The sequence below is a fragment of the Narcine bancroftii genome, chromosome 12 (genome assembly GCF_036971445.1).
Source record: "Narcine bancroftii isolate sNarBan1 chromosome 12, sNarBan1.hap1, whole genome shotgun sequence".
Classification (NCBI taxonomy): Eukaryota; Metazoa; Chordata; class Chondrichthyes; order Torpediniformes; family Narcinidae; genus Narcine; species Narcine bancroftii.
Window position 1 is genome coordinate 56,622,111 of NC_091480.1, and position 6,254 is coordinate 56,628,364.

Sequence of the window (6,254 nt, forward strand, 5' to 3'; positions counted from 1 at the left end):
CCAGTGGAGAGCTCGCCATATAACACGATCTTGGGAAGGCGATGGTCCTCCATTCTGGAGACGTGACCCATCCAGCGCAGCTGGATCTTCAGCAGCGTGGACTCGATGCTGTCGACCTCTGCCATCTCGAGTACTTCGACGTTAGGGGTGTAAGCGCTCCAATGAATGTTGAGGATGGAGCGGAGACAACGCTGGTGGAAGCGTTCTAGGAGCCGTAGGTGATGCCGGTAGAGGACCCATGATTCGGAGCCGAACAGGAGTGTGGGTATGACAACAGCTCTGTATACGCTTATCTTTGTGAGGTTTTTCAGTTGGTTGTTTTTCCAGACTCTTTTGTGTAGTCTTCCAAAGGCGCTATTTGCCTTGGCGAGTCTGTTGTCTATCTCATTGTCGATCCTTGCATCTGATGAAATGGTGCAGCCGAGATAGGTAAACTGGTTGACCGTTTTGAGTTTTGTGTGCCCGATGGAGATGTGGGGGGGCTGAAAGACCCCAACAATGAAGACGCTGTTTACATCCGGTACCGCACGGATGGCAGTCTCTTCAATCTGAGGCGCCTGCAAGCTCACACCAAGACACAAGAGAAACTTGTCCGTGAACTACTCTTTGCAGATGATGCCGCTTTAGTTGCCCATTCAGAGCCAGCTCTTCAGCGCTTGACGTCCTGCTTTGCGGAAACTGCCAAAATGTTTGGCCTGGAAGTCAGCCTGAAGAAAACTGAGGTCCTCCATCAGCCAGCTCCCCACCAGTGTCCTTTATAGAGCAAGGATAAACATACATAACCAACATTTCAAGCTTGAGTCCTTCATCAAACTATCAACTCTCAAGATAAAAATAAACTCCAGAGGGTTGTTAACTTGGCCTGCAACATCGCAGGAACCAGACTTAACTCCATCGAGGACATTTACATGAGGCGGTGTCTTAAAAAAGCTGCTTCTATCCTCAACGCCAATGTCCTCCACTCTGCTACCATCGGGGAAAAGGTACAGGAGCCTAAAGACAAGTACTCAGTGGCACAAGGACAGCTTCTTACCCGCTGCCATCAGATTCCTGAATGATCAATGAACCAAAGAGACTGCTTTTGTGCTATATTATTTTTACGGTAATGTTGTAAGATGGTTATAACATGAACGTTTGCAATATGATGCTGCAACAAAACACTGAATTTTATGAATTGTTCATGACAATAAAATTCTGATTCTGAACAAACCTTGATGAAAGGCTGAAGCCCAAAACGTTGGTTCTGTATCTGTATCTTTGCTGTATAAAGTACACGGTTTGACCTGCTGAGTTTCTCCAGTGTTGTGTTTTTACAGGAATATCAGAGCCAGCACCACCAGGCTGAGGAACAGTTTCTTCCCACGGGCAGTAAGAATGGTGAACGACCAAAGGAATTGCTCACACTCACCATCCAAGACTCTCATTTGTACAAAACAATATTTTAAAAATGTATTTGTGTGTGTGTGTGTGTGTGTGTGTGTGTGTGTGTGTGTGTACACTTGTCCTGCATGTGTATTGCTTGACTGGTGGTGTATCTGCCTATTTACACCAAGGACCGGAGAACACTGTTTCATTGGATTGTACTTGAGCTTGTAAAGGCCTGATTCAACACCTGACATCATCACGAAATGTAGCTCCAATAGACACTTGCTCCAAAGCATCTTCAGATCCTTTCACTCGTTTTCTTTCTTCAGATGCTGCTCGACTGGCTGAGTTTAGAGTCCACAGCATTACAGCTACAATTCTGTCTTCTTGAAACCCTGTTGGATTTTGGCAGTTTACTGTGACACTGCAATGTCAGACTTGCTGTCTTCCAGATGACATGGTAAACCAAGGCACTTCTCAGGAACATCTAAATGGTTCCAGTATTCTGTCCAATTTTTTTTTATATTACTCAACAGAGGGGAGGTTGCATTGACAAGTCTCAGTCAGAGGTTTTAGGACATGAGAAATCAGCCATTCAGTGTGTTTTGTCCTGTGGCCACATAAACATCATAAACTTTTCCAAGATGTTGGCATGCTCTATGGATACATTTTCATATTAATCAAGAGCGAGTTTGAATACTGTGTAGGGGGCCAGAAGGAAATGGCAGTTCACTGACTCACTAATCAAAGCCTGGAGAGACGGTCATTTCTTGAATTGTACTGAAGGTTTTAATGTTTCTGGTTAATTTACACACAGATTTGCAGCAGGCCAGATGCCCATTATTGCACAATTGGAGTTGTCATTCTCCAAATTGCAGCTTGAACAAGCACTGACTGATTAGCAAATATATTCATTGTCAGCACCATAGATGGGCAAACACAATATGAGCCCATTTGGATTATCAGCATTAGGGATCAGGTATATTAAAGGCCTATTGTAGACTGGAATGTCTGATTCTAAGACAGAACTTCCTGACTGCATTATCCAAAAGGCAATGGACTTAGAGGATTGAGTGGTTTATTGTGTGGGATATGTTGCCTTCCTGTTAATGGGGGAGAAATTGGCACCAATCTGATTTTGAAAACCATCCAGAAGAGAGAAATAAACACATAATCTTGGCTCATTGAGAAAAGATAGTGTTACGGGTTATATTATATATAAATATGTCTTTAAAAGAGATAGATTGTGGGGGTTCAGTGTAGGTTACTTCACAAACAGATACTTAAACTTCACATCTCATTTTAAATACAAGAGCTTTGCTGAAGCCAGACATTCAGGCACCAGAGATTTTTGCAAAAGACAATGGAACTGCTTTGGAAAGAATTTCAAAAGCAGGTTGTAGTGCGTCTAATGACTCAAAGACTTGTTGACTCAAACCAAGGCTTTTATTAACAAAAGACTGAAAAGTAGTACATCAAGATTGACCAGTCCAGACTGACCTAGGTCTGGTTAGAAGCAGCCCTTTATGACCTGCCAGTAGGCGTGGCTACAGCTCTCAGCCAATTACTATCACTATATGTAAATATATACAAATATAAACAGAGGTGATAGTATCCTACACTACCACATTCACCCCTTCTTTAAGAACTGACCTCGGGGTGAGTAAAAAGAGGGGTGGGGGGTATAGCATGCAGGGTTTCCAGGCTGTAGCGGTCGAGTGGCCTAATTGTCCGATGTGATCGCTGTGGCGCCAGGATCGGGGTAGCTGGTGGGGTATCAACACTGGGGTCCCTGAGTGTGGGTGCAGTTTTGCCTAGTCCACAGTCATCGTTGGCCATAGGCTGGTCCAGTCTGCTGCCGTTGTCATCCGTGAGGTCTTGCTGGTCCTACTGTCCCAGCATGAAACCTAGGGGAGGATTGGATGGAGGTTGGGGTTGGAACATGACAATGTTAGACCCGGCTTGGGCCAGGTCCCTTACCGAGACCGTGTCATCCCGCCCATCCGGGTACTCGATATAAGCATAGTGTGGGTTCACGTGTAACAGCATTACCTGGTCGACTCGGGGGTCATTTTTCAAGTAGCAGACATGACGTCTCAGCAGGACAGGTCCAGGGACCGTCAGCCAAGCCGGTGTGGTTGTTCCCGATTCCAACTTCCGTGGGAACAAGAACATACGTTCATTCGGGGTAGCGTTGGTGGCAGTGCATAACAGGGACCTGATGAAGTGTAGGGCATTAGACAGGTGGGAAAGCGTGATCGCTTTCTCCCTTTTGACCTGCCTGTTACCGCGCGGGTTGTAGCTAGTGGTCCTGCTCAAAGCAATACCACGCTCCAGAAGGTACTGCCTCAGCTCCGCACTCATAAATAAGGACCCCCCAGTCACTGTGGATATAACTGGGGTACCTGAAAATGGTGAAGATGCCATGCAGTGCATCTATGACTGTGGAGGAGGTCATGTCCGGGCAGGGGATAATGAACGGGAAGCGGGAGTACTTGTCGATCACCATAAGAATGTAAGTGTTATGGTTCGTCGATGGTAGGGGCCCCTTAAAGTCCACACTGAGACATTCAAAGGGCCAGGTAGCTTTAATGATATGGGTCTTCTTGGGCCAGAAGAAGTTGGGCTTGCATTCAGCACATACTGGGCAGGCTCGAGTCATAGAGCGGATCTCTTCGACCATATAGGGCCTTTACAAAGTGGGCGAACCTGGTGATCCCCGGATGACAGAGCTCCTTGTGGAGTCTCTGCAGCCTATCCAGTTGTACACTGGCGCATGTCCCATGGGAAAGGGCGTCGGGCGGGTCATTGAGTTTGCCAGGCCGGTACAGAATGTCACAGTTGAAGGTAGAAAGTTCAATCCTCCACCTGGCAATCTTGTCGTTTCTGATCCTACCCCACTGGTTGCTGCTGAATATAAATGAGGCGATGCATTGGTCGGTCAGTAGTGTAAAGTGCCTGCCAGTGAGGTAGTGTCTCCAACGATGTATGGCGTCTACAATGGCCTGGACTTCCTTCTTGACAGAGGAGTGCTTTCTGGGCCCTGGAGGGTCCTAGAAAAGAAGGTGACAGGCCTACCGGCCTGGTTGAAGGTGGCTGCCAGTGCAAAGTTGAATGCATCGCTCTCTACTTGGAAAGGTATCGATTCATCTCCAGCGTGCAGAGGGGCCGTGGTGATGTCTGACTTGATGCGGTCGAAGGCCGCCCTGGCTTCCAGTGACAAGGGGAAGGAGATGGGCTTAATTAGTGGCTGTGCCTTGTCAGTGTACTGTGGGACCCATTGGGCGTAATAGGGAAAAAACCCCAGGCAGCATTTGAGTGTCTTCTGGGTTTAGGGCGATAGAAGGTCCATGAGAGGATGCATGCGGTCGGGATCTGGCTTTACCACCCCGTTTTCCACCACGCAACCTAGAATTGCGAGGCGAGGGGTCCGGAAGACGCACTTCTCGAAATTGTAGGTTAGGTTCAGCCGTTTCGCCGTTTGGAAGAATTTCTCAAGGTTGGCGTCGTGGTCCTGCGGGTTGTGGTCACAGATGTTGACATTGTCCAGATACAGGAATGTAGCTGTTAGGCCATTCTGGTCTACCATCTGGTCCATCTCTCGCTGAAAGACCGCGACACCATTTGTGACACCAAAGGGAACCCTGAGGAATTGATACAAATGTCCGTTCGCTTCGAAGGCCGTGAAAGGGCGGTCTTCCGGGCAAATTGGGAGCTGGTGGTAGGCTGATCAGAGGTCGATGGTGGAAAACACACGGTATAGGGCGATCTGATTCACCACATCCGTGATTCGTGGAAGAGGGTAAGCGTCCAAGAGCGTGAAGCAGTTGACCGTTTGGCTGTAGTCAACCACCATCTGCAGCTTCTCCCCGTTTTTCACAACTACCATCTGCACCCTCCAGGGACTTGCGCTGGGCTCGACGATGCCCTTATCCAGCAGTCTGCAACACCTTGCTATTAATAAATTTCCTTTTCCCGAAGCTGTACTGCCTGCTTTTAGTGGCAATCGGTTTCCAGCTAGGGGTGAGGTTGGCAAAGAGTGCTGAAGGTACAGGGTGGAGAGGCTGCAAGTGGAGCATTGGGGCGCGGGGACTGGTGTGGGCTGTCGCTGGCAGGAGGTCTCCGGGGTGGAGTGGTGGCAGACAGAGAGTGCAGAGTGGGGACCCCCGTAGAGCAGTGACACAGATTAAAATGATATTGGAAATCCAACCCCAACAACACAAGGGCACATTGTTGAGATAGGACCAGCAACTTAAACCCTGTAAATTTGATGCCCTGAACTTTCAAGGTCACCACACAATACCCTTTGATGCCCTTTAAGTAGGCTTTTGTGGCCAGTGAGATTTTCTGGTCTGTCAGGTGAATTGCCAGCGCGCATCGTTGGACCAGGTCAGGGTGAATGAAGCTCTCTGTTGAACCTGAATCAAACAGACAGTTAGTATATTGGCTGTTCACTGTAATCGTTTCCATAACCTTAGCTAGGGGGTGCGGCTGGTTCTGATGTCACTGATGCAGCAACCAATACAGGGAGTGGGGCTGCTGCCTGTGTTGGTGACTGTGGAGGCTGGCGTGATGACATCACTCGTCGCTAGGGGGACTGTCCGGTGGAACCTCACGTCGTTGGAGTAGGGGCGGAGCATCGTGGGGCCTCAGCCTGGTGCGCGCTACACTCACGCGGTGACATCATCAGAGTGGGTGGGCCGTCAGCGGCAAGTTATGGAAACGGCGGCATCCGGTCGGAGTCAGCGGTGAGCTGCGGAGGCAGCGGCATCCGTGGTGCAGGCGGGCCGACGGGGTCTCCCAGTGCAGGGAACCAGTCGGAGTCAGCAACGATGGTGAGCTGCAGAGGCAGTGGCAATCATTGTGCAGGCAGTCCATTGGGGCCTGCT